General features: G+C 45.1%; 1 protein-coding gene across 1 annotated transcript in view; it reads right to left on the bottom strand.

The window, feature by feature from the left end:
* LOC130493042 (protein PHTF2-like) overlaps positions 1 to 14,820 on the bottom strand; it is a 55,281-nt gene extending 40,461 nt beyond the window's left edge. Inside the window, exon 1 of the mRNA XM_056866822.1 lies at positions 14,765 to 14,820. The gene's annotated coding sequence lies outside the window, so the exon portion shown is untranslated. The remainder of the gene's footprint in view (positions 1 to 14,764) is intronic.
* Positions 14,821 to 16,376: the final 1,556 nt, after the last annotated feature.

Raw genomic sequence — 16,376 nt, 5'->3', positions numbered from 1 at the left:
TGCGTGTAAAGTGCCGTCAAGTCGCATTCGACTTATGGCTACCCCATTTTGGGGTTTTCATGGCAAGAGACTAACAGAGGTGGTTTGCCAGTGCCTTCCTCTGCACAGCAACCCTGGTATTCCTTGGTGTTCTCCCATCCAAATACTAACCAGGGCTGACCCTTCTTAGTTTCTGAGAACTGACGAGATCAGGCTAGCCTGGGCCATCCAGGTCAGGGCGTACTGGTGAGTACCACCACAAAAAAGGTGCCCACCAATAAAATGAAGCGCACATTTCAAATGTATTTTCAGCTATAGGCACCTCACAGGCAAACCTAACAAGGAGCTGAGACCAGCTTTGGCTGCTGGGCTTGTGTGATGGATGCAACATCTTACCAATTCTCCTACAGTTGTGCACATTTTCAGAAAAGCTCTCAAGCAATCTTCCAAACATTAATGTGCAAATTCCTCAATGACAATAAGTAGTGAAAGTCTTGATTACATTACATCGGAGTTGCAGGCGTACACAGGAAGAAAGCCTTTCCTTTTGATCTGCGGCAAATAGTTCTTTTGCATGTTCTTTTGTCAGTGCACTGCATGTCTAATCAAACTGTGCCTTTCGAAACATTCAAAGAAAAACCTGAAGTAATATTTTTATGTGGCACCTCCAGTGATATGTTGCTTTAAAGAATGGCATGGTTTAAAAGAAGTAATTGCCTCCAAATGGTTTATAAAATAGATAGCCACTGAGAAGGGAACAAACGTCTTGGGGCCGTGGCTGCCCATGGAACTGAGCAAGTCAGGAAAAAGTCCATAGAGTCTTTGTTTGGGATCCAGATATGGCTTTTGACAGTCCTCACTGTAAATTTCAACTGTGAGTAAAACAACAGACATAATGAAGGAAAAGAGTAATAAGCAACAAGAGAGGAATGTCAGCGAAAAAGTTATACATTTTTAAGGTTTCATTTTGATTGGGAACATGGACAAAGGAATTATATTTTAAAAGCTGCTCTTAGGAAAGATGTGGGGGGAAAGGGAAGGAGTATCTCACAATTTTCAGTGAGGGAGTCACAAAAACATGGGACAGGAACAGCAAATGAGTGCAGAACTTTGAGAAAACAGGAGACCTCTGTACGGCTGAGGTTAACAGAGTTGGAAGAGCTGTCAGGGACCGCAAAGACTTCAATGATTTACAAGCCCAACATAGTTTCAGAGGGTAGCTGTGTTGGCCAGCAGCAGAAGAGCTAGATTTGAGTCCAGTAGTACCTTACAGACCAACAAGATTTTCGAAGTATAAGCTTCTGAGAGTCAAAGATCTCTTCATAAGATACAAGATGGATCGAAGATCTTTAAGTCCTTATATCCCACTCAGAAGGTGGGAGGGGTATTGCAAAGAAGGAACTCAGGGCGCAAAGGTACTACACACATTGTAATCAGCTTGATTAGAGCAGAGTGGAAATGCTTGGGGCGGGGAATTAGCATCTATAGTGTGATAAAAATCCTATTTGGTCCTAGTATATTTATGCTACTCTGACTCCCTGGCACACAGTCAACTGCCTACGAAACTTTCCTTGCTTGCCCTCTTCCTCCTGACAATGAACCATAAACAGGAAACCACAGACAGGCCTTTTTCAGTAGTGGCTCCTTGTTTATGGAATGCCCTTCTCCTTGAGACTCACCTAGCGCCTACGTTGCTTCTTTTAGGCTCCAAGCCAAAACATTTCTGTTCACCCAGTCTTTTAATTGAAGGGGTTGGTTTTCTGAAATGCTATTTAATAATGGAAACATTTTAAGATGTCAATGGTCTTTTTTTATGGTCAGTTTTTTATGCTGGGCTGGGTTTTTAATGCTGGGTTTTATATCTTTTAATGTTTTGTTTTTATTGGGATTTTTTAAGTTACCTTGGGTTTTTGGAGAGGCAGCATAAACATTTTCTAAAATAAATAAATAATTGGAGCTCAGTGCTGGCTACCCCCAGGCTCCATGTGAAGTTTTGCAACAGGACTACTATCTTCTTGGCTTCTCATTTCTCTAACTTTTTTGTATCTAGTGCCTGCTTTTTCTCACTCAATTTAACTTGTCTCTTGGCCTTCTGCCCCTAGTAGACAGCCCTACTTGACCTTGTGCATTATAACGTTTATTCACAGTACCTCTCTCATTAACCTTTTCTTGCCTCATTTTCCTATTTCCTCTGCTGCTTTTAAATCAAGCATTCTCCTTCCTCTGTCCTTTCCTTTGGTTCTAATTTTTCAGTTCATTCAATTGCACACCGAACTTGTATCTGGACTCCTAATACTTATTCCTTCTCTCTGCAACCTCTTCCCCTTACTCCACATACCCCACAAAGCCACTTAAAAATTGTAGTGTCTGCAATATTCAGTGCCATCACACCAGCTCAACCAAAGTCTTCGCTGTCATTAAGTGTACTACAATTCAATTTGAAAAGGAAGAATACCTTAAAAATGAGAGGCTTACAATAGAACCACATGTCACAAGAAAAAAACATAAGTTCTTTAAGTCTGTGGCTGCATTCTGACATTACTTCAAGCCAACATTAAAAGCCTGAACGTAAGTTTGGCTTACTTGCATGCATCTCACTCATCTCTTCTTCTGCAAAGCTAGGTTCATGCACATTCACGCTTAGTGTGATGTCTCAATGCAGACACTGGACAAACACAGGTGTGGAGCTTCGCTTGTTCCTGCTTACCAGTTCTCCCCCGCAAATGCCCTCCTGGTCTTTTTTAATATTCTGCCCCCCCCCCACATGAAACCCCTAAAACCAGTCTGTCTTGGGAGTATGAGGAAGAAAGGGGGCGCTGCTGGAGAAATTCAGTAGGCCTCCTTCTTGCCCACCAACTCCCTTGTCCATATAATCTTTTCACACCTGAACAGATTACCTTGGCAATTATGGATTTAAGAGTAAGGGTTTGCTGAAATATACATATTTCTGTCCTTCCTTAACGTTCCTTATTTGAAATTATAATAAAGGATTGAGCAAAACATATAGCACTGAAGATAGCAATGTTACAAAAGTGACACAAAGGAAAACAGCAAAACAGTAGAGGAACAATATTATTTCTTTACATTAGCCCTCATGGATACAGATGGAGAAATACTAACAACTGAGCCATTATTTTCCAGCAGAACACCTGAATATATATGTTAAAAAAACAACAGTAGCACAGGCTGAAAACAGGGTTGCACTTACCTGTAATGGTTGTTCATCAAGTGGTATTCTGTCCAGCTACACATTGGGGACTGCCTGTGTGCAAGCCAGTCACAGAAAAGATTTCCAACACTCTCTAGTAGACTAGGAGACACTCTCCTCCTTCTGGCGCTTTCCCACCAAAACTATCACAAGACCTGGGGAAGGGCTGCTACTTTCTCAGTTCTCTTCATGCCACCGCCAGAGACCCCAAGAAGCTAAAGTTCCAGAGAGTTCACAGCGAGGCAGGAGGGAAGGATGTGTGTCTGTACAGAAGACCCCTTGATGAACAACTGTTACAGGTCAATACAATCCTGTTTTCATCAACGTGTCTTCTGTGCGGTCCCACATTGGAAGACAAGCAAGCTCACTGAGTGAAAGGAGTGGATGTGAAGCTCTCAAAGGAAGAGACGATGGAGGACCACCTTCTCAATGGTTGTTTCCCATACTGACATTCACCCAGAGCTATTTTATAAACAAGCAGGGAGCTCTCTTCAAGTATCCCAACTGAAATACATGCAGGAATGTGGCAAAGAAAAATAGTGCTCTTGTGGAGACAGCCGTGATGTGTAAAGTAGCATTGAACTGTCATGCTCTCAAGAGAGCGTGTTAGCCTCTACCAACACACAAGGACAAGTTGTGTGAGGATGCTGACCTGTTCCTTCTTGGAGCCTGAGAGACTAATACAAAGTATTTTATGGCTTATGCTAAGAATATTAGGATAATGACTGTTTAATTGTAATTATTATTGTGCTATATACTGCTCATAACTGCTATTGTCTTCTATTGCACATTGTTATTGTATCACTATTACATTTTTGCTTTTGCATTTTTTCCTAGTGTAATCAATTTGATTGTAACTGCTGTCATGATATAACTTTTAATCTCTCTTTTCTTTTATGTTTTGTTTATATCTATTAAAAAATAAAAATCTTTATAAGAAACGAATCCCATCAAAAACCTCTTTGACATTTTACAGGAAAACAGTGAACAACAATCAATAGTCTCATGACAGGTGGAAATAGTCACCAGATATATCTTTATGGATGATACTGACAATGGTATTGTTTTACTCTGTTCTGGATAGACCTCGCTTAGAGTATTGTGTTCAGTTTGGGGCAACATGGTTTAAGAAGGATATAGACAAGCTAGAACATGTCTAGAGGAGGGCAATGAAGATGGTGAGGGGTATGGAGATCAAGTCCTATAAAGAAAGGTTGAAGGAACTGAGTATGTTTAGCCTGGAGAGGAGATGACTGAGAGGTGATATGATAACCATCTTCAAGTACTTGAAGGGCTGTCATATAAAGGATGGAGCGAAGTTGTTTTCTGTTGCCGCAGATGTCAGACCAGAACCAACGGGTTGAAATTAAATGAAAAGAGTTTTTTGGCTAAACATTAGGAAGAACTTCCTGACACAATGGTTCCTCAGTGGAACAGGCTTCCTTGGGAGCTGGTGGGTTCTCCTTCTTTGGAGGTTGTTAAGCAAAGGCTAGATGGCCATCTGACAGCAATGCTGATTCTGTGAACTTAGGCAGATCATGAGGGGGAGGGCAGGAAGGGTTGCATCAGTGCTTGGCTCTCGGGGCCCTTTCTTACTTGCCCAGGGTAATGCCGATCACCACTTTGGGATCAGGAAGCAATTTTCCTCCAGGTTAGATTGGCCAGGGATCCTGGAGGGTTCCTACCATCTTCTGGGCATGGAACAGGAGTCTCTGGGGGGGAGGTAGCTGTCAATTTTCTGCATAGTGCAGGGGTGTGGACTAGATGACCCCAGAGACCCCTTCCATCTCTATGTTTCTATGAACCCTCTATCCTTTAGAGACAGCACGAAAACACCACGTGTAAGGGGCACCTCTCTGGTTTGATCCCTTCAGCAGACACCCAGAGATGGAATTTCTCCCACATATTAGAATAAGACTTTCATGTGGAAGGTCTGTGTACTGAAGAAAGGACCTCCACAACTCTGAGCACACCACACGTCCCCAGATTGACTTCACATTGTGGTGCAGGGGAGAACCTATGTGGAGCAAGTCCTCTGCGACTGGAAAGGGGATACACTTTTCTTTTACCAGGCTGAGAAGCACCAGGATCTAGACCCTCTTGGCCCAAAAAGGCACTACAAGAATATAGTTGGACACCTCCATCCTGAGCCTGGAAATAACCCTGTCCAAAATGTGGATGGGAGAAGAGAACAAAACAAGCCCCCTTGCCAGGGGATCTGAAAAGTATTCCCTAGAGTCCAAATCTACCCCAGATAGGGAGCAGAAATGGGTACACTTTGTGTTCACTCTGGATGTACACCATCAAGACCCTCAACACCCCAAAAATGGGGAACAGGTACCGTAAGTCTCTGTTAGGGACCATTTGTGAGTATAGGTAGCCAGTCTGCTGAGGGAGTCTGCCGCCCAACTGGATGTTCCCATGACCTGGATAGCTTCAGAGATATGTTCTTCGGGATGGCCCAGTTCCAGATTCAAGACACCTCTGCCACCAGAGCTAGGGAGACAGTGCTCCTTGCTTGTTTAGACAGAACTGGTATATTGTCTGTAGCAACAACTCTCTTGCCCTCCAGCAGTGCTGCAAAAGAGAGCAAAGCATTTCAAATAGCTCTAAGCTCTAGCAAATTAATTTGTAGGAGTGACTCACCCACTGATAACAGGCCACTAACAGAATGAAAATTAAATCACTGTAGGAGCCAATTTTGAAGGCTCCTCATATACAGCCATTCAAATGGCACCACTGATGTAACAGAAGCCATGAAGCCCAACAACTCTGGTATGGCCTTGGTGGATTGGAATCTATTGGCTGTAAACCTGAACATCAAATTGCAAATGACCAAAGATCTGTCCTCCAGAAGGAAGTCTTTCCCTACCCTGAAATCCAAGAGACCAATACATGAAATAGATTGAGGAGGGTTTGGCCTGGACTTCTCCTGATTAACTATAAGTCCTAAATTCCACTACGTGGCTAGAGTCACAGCTACATGGTCTGCAAACATTGCACTCAAGGGGGCTATAAAAACCAGTCATCCAGATATAGGCAGAAGAAGACCTGGGTAGGTGGGCCAGTAATGCCTAGAGTCATTGCAGTAAGCTTATTTTTGCAAACTTTACCCAACACCTCATCCATTTGGGCACTGATCAGCTCTTTCTCCTCAAACGGTAAATCTTCAATTTTTGCCCTGGTGTCATTAGGCACAGCATAACCAGGAGGATCATCATAGTACAGTAGCAAATATCACATCTACTAGCCAAATCCGCCACATGCCAGGCAGCATTAATCTGCTGTTTCCCTAATTGGACACCCTCCATCCCTTTTCCATGGGGAGTGTGAGGGCATTAAAAAACAAACCTTTCACCCCAAGGTATCCAACTTCCTCTTTTCCTTATCAAATAGTGAAGTATGGGCCCCAGAATGATGCCTTGAAGGGATGACCTCAACGACTAGCGAATTAGCCACAGGGTGGGGGAAGAGAAATTTGCATGCTTCTTCCCTTACTTTATACATGGTCTCTAGTTTCCTAGTAGAGAGGGACACACAGGCAGATTTGGCCCACACCTCTTTAGCAATATCCAGCAGCCCCTAAAACATAGAGAATGCTACTGGACTCGAGGAAGCAGAGTAGAGAACTTTGAGGATCTGATCTAGTGGTTGCAGATCCAAGCACACAATATCCAATTCCAGGGAGTTCGTCGAACAAATTAATTGCTCCATGTAGTTCTTCAGTGGGAGAAATGGAGCCTGAATCACTGACTGCCTGATCTGGAGATGGTTCCTATGGGGAATCAGAGCCCAGTTCAGAGGATCCTCTGAATCCAAAGCCTCTGCCTCCAGTTCTGATGGATAATGAAGAAATGATATTGGTAGCTGAGACAAGAATGACTTTGGTGCAGGAGGAGCTCAGTTGGAACTGACCAACGGTGCAGATGCTGAAGAGGAATACTGGAAGCATGTAGTGCATTCTTCCCAAGTTGGGTGGCCAATATATGGGCGATGGGACCATGGGATAGGAAAACTATGGAAGAAGCCAATTGGAACTGATGGGGCAGATGGATCCAACACAGCCGGCTTCTTCTCTGCTGGATGTTGAGTGGGTTCATGTGACAGTGGATGGATCTCTACCACCTCATCATTAGAAGACTCCAGACTAGCCACCAGTGTAAGAGGAGGCAATGGAGTATGAAGCTGAATAGTTCAAGGAATACCAACCTTCAACGCTGAGGACTGCTTCAGAGCAACATCCTTAGGCTTAAATTCAGCTTTGCGCTTGGAATTCTTAGATGGTGGATCCATCTAAGAACTCCTCAGAACTGGTAGCAGCCTCACAGCCAATAAGCTTCCTAGTTCCAAGATAGATCCTGAGGGTGCTGACCCCCACCAAGTGGGTACGGACCCGAGTCTCCAGTTCCTTAACCATCCAAATAGGTTGGTCTTTCTCTTGGGCTCCAACTGCTTAATCCCACCAGAAAGCTTTTAGGCAAGATGCTCTTTTTTGCTGAGCTTTGGGTGTGAACTGGCAGCAGATGGAACAGGCCACAACATTTTGGGACTCACCAAGGCATTTAAGACTGAGCTTGTGATCTTCAGACTGCACAATCTGCTTAAAAAGAGCCATTTTAACTTAAAACAACGAACTCACTCACTGGCAAAACTGAGGTAACTCGAAGAGCTAGACTTGAGAATGCCCTTTCTCCACAGAGGCAAAGAGAGGACTGAGGGACAAGCACTCCCCCCACCTCCACCATGTGCCAGTTTGGGCAGGAAAAGGCCGGAGCACAGTGGTGAGGAAAGCTTGAGAAAGAGCCTTGGTTCACTTACCGTGAAGGCTTCTTCTGCTCGTAGGTAAGAAGGGCGTCTTCATTCTGGGTTATTTTCCTTTATTTGCTAGGGAAGGCAGGATTCAACAAAAATGTAGGCCTTCCGGTTCCCCGGGGGAAATGACCCCCTCTCATCGGAATGCCTCAGTAGTTGAAAAGCTTAAACATTATACATTGAAAAAACTAGTACAATTTAATACTGGAAAAAACGTCTTTTCCCCTTCGATAAACTAGGTAACAAGGAAGTTAACAACAGGTGACGACAAAACACCTTAAGGTTAAAATGAACGACTTCACTCAAGACACCCTCCCAAAATTTCTCTCTCTCTCTTTTTTTTTTTTAATGTGCTTCTGGCAGGAATTAGGGAGGGGAAGACGCCCTTCTTACCTACGAGCAGAAGAAGCCTTCACGGTAAGTGAACCAAGGCTCTTTCTCACTCTAGGTAAGAAGGGCGTCTTCATTCTGGGACCTACCAGAGCTGTTACAGAATTAGGGTGGGAAGTTAGACCTCCTGTACTGCCTGAAGCACTCCCAGTCCAAATGCGGAGGAATCTCTAGAGAAAGTGTCTACCTTGTAGTGTCTAGAAAAGGTGGACAAGGAAGACCAAGTAGCGGCATTGCATATTTGTTCCAGCGACACCCTATGCCTAAAGGCCATGGTGGTGGCTGCACTCCTTACAGAGTGTGCCGTAATGGTGGATGGAGTTAGCATGCCAGAGTTTTTATAGGCTTGGAAAATGCAGGCCTTTATGGTACTGCTAATAGCCGCCCGGGACATAGCTCCGCCTTTATTAGGCGCTGTCAAGGAAATAAAGAGGCGCTTTGATTTTCTAATCTGTTGAGTTCTTCTTATGTAGATGCGTAAGGCTCTTTTAACATCTAAAGAGTGCCACTCTTTTTCCCTTTGGTTGGAAGGGTTTGGGAAAAAGGTAGGGAGAACTACCTCCTGCTCGAGATGAAAACGTGTGTGAACCTTTGGTATAAAAGAGGGATCTGTCCGAAGGACCACCCTGTTCTTATGGAACACACACAACTCTGGCCTTACAGAGAGAGCCCCGAGCTCTGATACCCGTCTTGCCGATGTGACGGCGGTAAGGAAAAGAGCCTTCATGCGGACCCACTTGAGGTCGACAGCTCTGAGAGGCTCAAAAGGTGACTTAGTCAGGGCTTGTAATACCGTGCGCAAACTCCAGGAGGGGAACCTGTGAACCACCGCCGGAGAAGACAGTTTAACCCCTCTAAGAAAGGCACAGATATGAGGGTGTTTTGACAAAGGATAACCGGCCACTCGAGGAACTAGGGTGGCTATTGCGGCCAGCTGCCGTCTCATGGTGGAAACTTTAAGGCCAAGCTTTCTTCCGTCTTGAAGAAAGGCCAAAACGTCCGCCGCCCTTGGTTTCAGAGGATCTTTGGCATTACGGTGGCACCACGTAGCGAAAACCTTCCAGGTAGCCCCGTATATTCGTAGAGTGGCTGGTTTCCTAGAAGCCAAGATGGTATCTACAATGCCTGAATTGTAGCCTTGACCTAAGAGTTCTGTCCTTTCAAGTGCCATACGGTTAGTCGATACCACCCGGGGTCCGGGTGGCAAATCGGTCCTTGGGTTAAGAGATCTTGTCTGAATGGGAGTTGCCAGGGAGGTTGGACGGACATCTGTTGTAATGCCGGATACCAAGGCCGTCTTGGCCAGTCCGGAACTACTAGTAGTACCGTGGCTTGAAGAGTCCGAATGCGTCTGATCACCCTGGGAATGAGAGGCAGAGGTGGAAACGCATACAGCAGTCCTATCGGCCACGGGAACAGGAGGGCATCTGTTTTCTCCGCTCCGACCTGGTGATACCTGGAGTAAAACCTCTTGAGCTGGGAGTTGGCTGGAGATGCAAACAAATCCACCTGTGGGATCCCAAATCTGATGGTGATCTGATGGAAGATTTCTGGGTGCAGGGACCATTCGGCCTCGTCGAGGTGTTGCCTGCTGAGCCAGTCGGCTTGAACGTTCTGGACTCCCTGTATGTGCTCGGCAGATATTGAAGCCAAGTGGGACTCCGCCCACTCTAAGATCTTGGAGGCCTGCTTGTGTAGGGAGGATGACTTGGAGCCCCCCTGCTTGTTTATATGGGCTTTCGCGGCTATGTTGTCCGTCCTGATGAGAAGGTGTGTTCCCACTAGTTGAGGACCAAAGTGTAAGATGGCTTTCCAAATAGCTGTGATCTCTAGGAAGTTGATGCTTTTCTTGAGATGACTGGGCTCCCAGAGACCTTGAGCTGGCTGACCGTGTAGAGTCGCTCCCCATCCCGCCAGACTGGCATCCGTGAACAGCTGGACGGGAGCTTCGTGAATGTATTGTAGTCCCCGAGATAGATTGTCGGGAACCGTCCACCAGGACAGGCTCTCTCGGACAGAGGCCGAGAGGCTGAGGAGCTGGTGTCTTTTATTGGCAATGTCCTTCTGGAAAGGGCGGAGGAACCATTGCAATGGTCTCGCCCGAAATCGAGCCCATGGTACCGAAGGGATGCATGAGATCATGTGCCCTTGAAGCTTGGCCATTGCCATGAGCCGAAAAGTTGGGGCAGATGCTGCTTGTTTGGCCAGTGAAGAGATGGATTCCACCTTCTCTGTTGTGAGGATGAAGGAGCTGGACGTGGTGTCGATGACTACACCTAGATGAGTCAGCCTCTGTGAAGGTATCAGTTGACTTTTGCTCCAATTGATCAGGAATCCGTGTTTCTGCAAAATCGTGATCACGATGTTGGTGTGAGTCCGACTCAGCTCCTGCGTAGGGGAACAAATGAGGATGTCGTCCAGGTACGGATGTACCTGGACTCCCAGTTTGCGGGCCTCCACCATGAGGGTCACTAGGATCTTTGTGAACACCCTCGGGGCAGATGTTAAGCCGAATGGTAGGGCCCGAAACTGGTAGTGGTCGTCCTGGCAGGAGAAGCGTAGAAACTTCCTGTGTTCCCGGTGAATGGGGACGTGGAGATATGCCTCGGTGAGGTCCACCGAGGTCAGGAAGGCTCGAGGAGTGAGCGACTCTGAGATGGACTTTAGGGTTTCCATCCTGAACCTTTTGTAGATGACGAACTTGTTCACCCACTTGAGGTTCAGGATGGCTCTCCAGTCCCCGTTTTTCTTTGGCACCGTGAAAAACACAGAATACACCCCCGAGTAGCGCTCTGAGTACTCGACGGGCTCTATTGCCTGAATGTCTAAGAGGTGGCGAATAGCTTCTTGTGTTCGAAGAAGTTTGTCTTGGCCTAGTGGTTTTGTCTTGGATATGAATCTTGGAGGTGGGGTTGTGCGGAACTCTATCAGGTATCCCTGAGAGATGATGGAGGATACCCAGTGATCCGTCTGGGATGACTGCCAGGCCGCCATAAAGCGGGTGAGACGGCCCCCCACCGGACCGATGGGGACGTCATTGCTTGGATTGTTGAGTTCCATACCCAGCTCTGTCAGTGGGCTGGGCGGAACGAGGGGATCTGGAATAACGTCCTCCCCTACGAAAGGAATTCTTGTAAGAGTTCCAAGAACCTCTCCGCTGTTCACCACGAAATCTCTGTAGGGTGTGGGAGGAACGAAAGGGACGAGAGAAGGTTTTTTGATCTCTCCTATAGCTCTTGGGAAGAGCTTTCTTTTTATCCCTAGTCTCGACTAAGATAGGGTCAAGCTGGTCACCAAAGAGCTTCTTACCTTGATATGGAAAACCCATTAGATCGGATTTGGAATGATGGTCCACTTGCCAAGGCCTAAGCCAAAGGGCCCTCCTAGAACCCAGTTGAGTGGCGATGGCTCTGGCTGAGAAGGAAAGGGTATCTAAGGAAGAGTCTGCCAGAAAGGAGACTGCCCGTAGGAACCTGGACACTCCCTCCTGGGCTTTCTTATTCCTTTCTGGAATGAGTTGACGTAGTTTGCGTGTCCAGACTATAGCTGCTCTGGACACTAAGGCCGATGTGATAGAGGCGCTGATGGCTAAGGCAGAGGCTTCGTGTGCCCTCTTGAGGGAGATCTCTGCCTTCCTATCAAGAGGATCTCTGATAGAACCCATGCCATCCCTGGCCACTACGTCGTTGGAATGCAAGGCACAGATAAGAGCTTCCACCACCGGAGGCTTAAGCAATTGAGCCGAGGTGGGTGCTAGATCATAGAACTTCTTAGCTATAGCCGGTGCCTGTCTATTTGCTAATGGTTTTTCCCATTCTGCAGTGATTAGGGATGTGAAGTAGTCTGGAACCGGGATCACACGAGAAGGGTTGTTATGTCTGTGAAAGAATTCTTTTGATCCTTTCAGAGAATCAGAGGCTTGGGGTTCCTGTGTCTCAGACAGGTCCAAAGCTTCTAGAGTCTTTACTAAGAGGGAGGGGAAATCCTCCTGAGGAAAGAGCCTCAGCTGCTTTTCTTCTGGTTTTGGAGGGTCCCCCTCTGGAGAGGAATCCTCCTCCTCCTCCTCCTCCCCATTGTCCTCCTCTGAGGAATCTGGGGGAGACTGGGGCTGAACGACTACTCTCCCTCTGGTCTGGCCATAGGCTTGGGCAGTAGTTTTCTCATTCCCATGCCCCTTATGCCTGTGAAGGGAACTGGGTCCCTCTAGAGGGTCCTGGTAGTCCTCCGCACCTCTAACAGAGGGGGTGGGGGTAGCCTGAGCCGCCTGCAGCCCATCTACAAAGACACTTCTAATGAACTCCGTGAGCTCCGCTCTTAAGGCAGCTAGGCCCCCTCCGCTGGAAGCCCCCGCGAACGCTGGTACATTACCAGAAGCAGTCCCTTGCTGTGCAGCCATCGATCCATGGGAAGCCTCACTGCCGCTGGAAGGGACCTGGCTAGCAGCCGCGGTGGACATGGAGGGCCCGGCCGGCTCCAACGGGTCCGCGGAGCGGACGGCATCCTCCGAGTTAATTGGCGTCCGGCTAGCAGCCGCGCCTGGCGTCCGGCTAGCAGCCGCGCCTAGCTTCACGCGCTCCGCCACGGACGTAGCGGCAGGAGCGGAAGGCGGCCGGCTAGCAGCCACGCCCGAGTCTCTCTTCTTCTTCTTCTTTGTCTCCTCTTTTGGGTCTGTCTTCCTCTTTCGCTTGGGATTCGTCCCTTTAGGGGGACTAGAGGAATCCCGGCAGCTCGGGGCTGCTGCGACAAGGAGACCCGGGTCCAAGTCAGTGGGAGAAATATATTCGTCCTGGCTAGAAGCCGCCATTTTGTTTTGGTGGGAAAGGACGACTCCAACCCTCCGGGCCCCACACAAGACACGACAAGGAGACAGATAATGGACAAAGACAGAATGCAACAAAGGTAAGAAGAGAAGAAGGGGGGGAAACACGAAGGGGAAAGACTTTAGAGATAGGAGTATTTTAAAAGATTTTAGAAAAAATGGCGGAGCACCGCCACAAACCTGCTTCCCTGACAAAGGCAGGAAACAAAACTGAGGCATTCCGATGGGAGGGGGTCATTTCCTCCGGGGAACCGGAAGGCCTACATTTTTGTTGAATCCTGCCTTCCCTAGCAAATAAAGGAAAATAACCCAGAATGAAGACGCCCTTCTTACCTAGAGCGAGAAAAATCCTTTCCGCAACTAGCCTGTGCATATGCGGTCCCATATGGGACTGCACAGAAGCCACGAAGATGAACCTAAGTGACTGAGGGAGGAATGGTTTGGCAAATTTTGCCACTTGCTTCCCTGCATGGGTACAACTGTAACAAAGGCGAGCAGCAAATTGCTTATTGTCTGTTAAGTAAGGACTCCAGCTAGTTCAAGTGCTTTGTTAAACAAGTCATTAGGCTCCCAACCATCTGTTCATAACGCTGTACTAGCAGAAACCACATTAAGTGAATAGATTTTGTGCCATTGTGGTACCTAGAGAGTTAAAATCTAAGCACTGCTTCCTATTTTATGCCAGAAAAACTAAAAGAAGACATTTTGAAGCTGAATTTAAAGACAATGATCTTTGAAAATAACATGGCAACTCCAGGTTTCATACTTTCTCTTCAAGAACACCTGTACTGTAGTGCCAACATTACATTTTCATGGGTTTTTAGAAAGGTGCAGCTCCCACACCTAAGCCTTTGAAGCCGAACACAAAAGTAATGCTGGGGCATTTAGAAAATAGTACCCACTTTATTAGAAACTGATGGGATTTTGTTAGTCACACTAAAATGCAGACATAGTTAATCTACAAAAGCTATTTTGCTTAACACAAATTGCCATTACGTACTTACCAATTTAATAAACTGTTTAAAACAATGACAAGATGAAAAAGGAGGAAAAGTAAACTAGAACTATAAAGGTAGCCATGTAAAAGTCAAAATATTTGGCAAACTATTCTACAATACTGGTATATGACAAGCATAGTTTCATGTAATGCTAACTAAAAACAAAACCATATATTATAGATGGGACCCCAAAACTAAAACAGCTTCCTGATCTAAGGCAAGTGCCTCTACATTCAACCCTACATCCATGCTAAACTGGCAATCCGTTTAGACTCAAGCAACACACAAAATACTTCCCAGCTTTCCCAAGAGAAAGATTTTCTGGTCCTGAAATAAAGTCTTCATGCCTCACCCTGCCCTCATCCCACTTACTCTTGAGCCAATTCTAGTAGAAGAGCTGAATTTAAATTATGAAAATACTAATGATCATTAAATATAATAAGTAGTATTATTGTACATTTTATCACTACTGCGAGATAAATGACAAAAAACTTAAGAATTTTAAAAAAGTTCTTCAGATAAAATTATGCCATACAGGTTTGCTATAATAAGATTTACCTTGATTTCTTTTTGTTCTACAGATTTTTCCCATATTTGCTGATCATATGCCCCAATCTAAATAGGAAACATGAAAGTCTGCATTAAAATGAGATTATTCAGCACAATTATGTAGTGTAGCTTTTTTCACAATAAAATATGATATGTTGAAACAATAAACTTAAAGATATTTACATCAGCCTTGCAAAAATAAAAAAACCTTTACCAACCAATAAAATTAACGGATTGGCTGATTAATGTTTGGTTGATCCATTTCTAAACATTTAGCAACCACCACATTTGAAGTAATTTTGTAACTATCATGTTTTGTCCATTGTTTCCACAGAATCATATACTTTAGACTCTATTGTACAATAGCATTTGGGTGCATCGGTGGTACAAAAATTCATAATACTGAGTATTAAAATAAAATAGGAAAATCTACCAAACTTACTTTTTCAACAATGAGACATGTAAAGAAATAAGAATAAACAATTCTAGAACAATATTAAAATGTTCTTGTCAAATCTGAAATCCTAAGCATGCATACTGTAAGTCTTGCTAAAATCAGTGGAACATACTTCTGAGTAAACATTAATAGGATTGGGCTAGAGATCAACTACTAAATACTACATGTAGCCGTACCCAAAAGTAGGTAGGTCTGTCACAAATACAGTATTTATATTACGCAGGACTTTTAGGTCTGAGACAAATATTTTAGTTATGTTATAACACCTGATCAAACAAATAATGTATGGGCCCAAGATTTCAGAGATTTCTGTAACAAATTAATTGTAGAATGCTCTTGAGATGAAATATTTAATGCTTAGAACACTTTTTGGAGTGCTCCTACTGATACAAGCATGTTAAAAGTTTCAAGCCAGGAGCTAAATAACATTCTAGAAATTGCTCTATTAGTAGACCATACTCCATTTGTTATACAGATAAACTATTGTAACAATGATATTTTGATCTGTATGTTCTCATAGGACCTCTTATCAAAGAAATGGGGTCCCCTAAGTGCCAAATATTAGATGAAAAGAAGCGCCGAGCTTTTAAATGAATTGATCCTATTAAAGTAAAAGCTAAATGATTAGAATGCATTGAGAATTTCACTGGCAACATTAAGAGAAACATAGTTTCATCCTAACCTACCTTACAAGATTTCTATAATGATGACCCAAGGTATGCTGCCCAGAAGAAGGCAGAATACAGATGTTACATAAAGAAGGAAATATTTTCAATAGTCAGACTCTTACATGCCAAATGAAAATCATACCACCCAAACAGATAAAAGGAAGTATTTTTTCACAGAACGCACAGTTGAATTGTGGAACTCCCTGCCCCAAAATGTGGTGATGGCTGCCAATTTGGAAGGCTTTAAGAGGGGAGTGGACATGTTCATGGAGGAAAGGGGTATTCATGGCTACTAGTTAAAATGGATACTAGTCATGATGCATGCCTATTATCTCCAGGATCAGAGGAGCATGCCTGTTATCTTAGGTGCTGTGGAACATAGGCAGGACAATGCTGCTGCAGTCGTCTTGTTTGGGGGCTTCCTAGAGGCACCTGGTTGGCCACTGTGTGAACAGATTGCTGAACTTGATGGGCCTTGGTCTGATCCAGGAGGCTT

The sequence above is a fragment of the Euleptes europaea genome, unplaced genomic scaffold, assembly GCF_029931775.1.
Source record: "Euleptes europaea isolate rEulEur1 unplaced genomic scaffold, rEulEur1.hap1 H_6, whole genome shotgun sequence".
Classification (NCBI taxonomy): Eukaryota; Metazoa; Chordata; class Lepidosauria; order Squamata; family Sphaerodactylidae; genus Euleptes; species Euleptes europaea.
This window is presented reverse-complemented; position numbering and strand designations above follow the sequence as displayed.